The sequence below is a fragment of the Carettochelys insculpta genome, chromosome 33 (genome assembly GCF_033958435.1).
Source record: "Carettochelys insculpta isolate YL-2023 chromosome 33, ASM3395843v1, whole genome shotgun sequence".
Taxonomy (NCBI): Eukaryota; Metazoa; Chordata; order Testudines; family Carettochelyidae; genus Carettochelys; species Carettochelys insculpta.
The window spans coordinates 352,063-353,098 of NC_134169.1; the positions used below are offsets into that span (position 1 = coordinate 352,063).

The 1,036-nt window shown below is 49.3% G+C and overlaps 1 non-coding gene across 1 annotated transcript; it reads left to right on the forward strand.

The window, feature by feature from the left end:
* Positions 1 to 225: 225 nt before the first annotated feature.
* On the forward strand, positions 226 to 298 carry TRNAA-AGC (transfer RNA alanine (anticodon AGC)). Its single transcript has one exon. It is a non-coding gene; the product is annotated as a tRNA-Ala (tRNA).
* Positions 299 to 1,036: the final 738 nt, after the last annotated feature.

The window sequence follows — 1,036 nt, forward strand, 5'->3', positions numbered from 1 at the left end:
ACCTCCCCATCCATAGTAGCCAGGCCACTTAGTCAAGATGCCCCAAAGGCTCACCTGGAGCTTGAAGCCATCACCATGACGTTATTATCACCAATGTCAAAACCGCTCAGCCAGCTGGTTGGAACTGGTTTTACAAGTGTCATCTTAGGAAAGGAGTCAGGGGAGCTGCAGGGACATATGGACTCAACAATAAGGTGGCTGGGGCAGAGCATTTTCTTACCCAGAGGGGAATTAGCTCAAATGGTAGAGCGCTTGCTTAGCATGCAAGAGGTAGTGGGATCGATACCCACATTCTCCAGTGCAGACTTTCCCCACAAGGCAACAGGAGACCCCTCCCCACTTCCTTCTTCTTGGCTGCTCTCCAGGAAGCTCTCCATGGAGAGGGGCCATTTGGAGGTGCCTGTGCTCAGCTGTGTGCAAGGGCACAAAAGAGCACTTGGACCATCTTCTCTCCCACCTGCTGTGGGGATTCTGAGCTGTGGAGGAGGGGTAACAAGCTAATTCCAGAGCCCCCAGGGACCCTGCAGCTGCCTCTTGCTCCTTTCTGAAAGGGCCCTTGTGAGCTGTCACTGTGCAGGCTGGCTCGCTCAGTTGGTGTGGGTATGATTCTCCTAACACCAAGAGTGGGGTCCCAGTAAAAGGGAGGGCCAGAGCTGACAAGGTCTATTCTGTCCAGGTGGAAATGGCCCATGATCAATAGTTTGGATCAAAAGAGGAAAAAGTAAGTCAGATCACACAGGGGGATGTGGCCCATTTTCAGAGTCTAATGTGGAGCTGTTAACACCCAGGGCAGAGAAGCTGCTTTTGGAAGGAGCCAGGAAGTCCCAGTCTCTGTTTAATCCTTGGTTGATGGAGTTAAATTTGCAAATAAATTGCAGCTCAGAGATTTCTCTCTCCATTTAATTTTTAAAATGTCTTTGTTGTAGGACTGCAACTTTTAAATCTGTTCCTGAGTGTCCAGGGAGATTGAAGTGCTCTCCCACAGATTTGTTTCCATTACCCTTTCTGATGTCTGGTTTATGTCCATTTAGTTTTT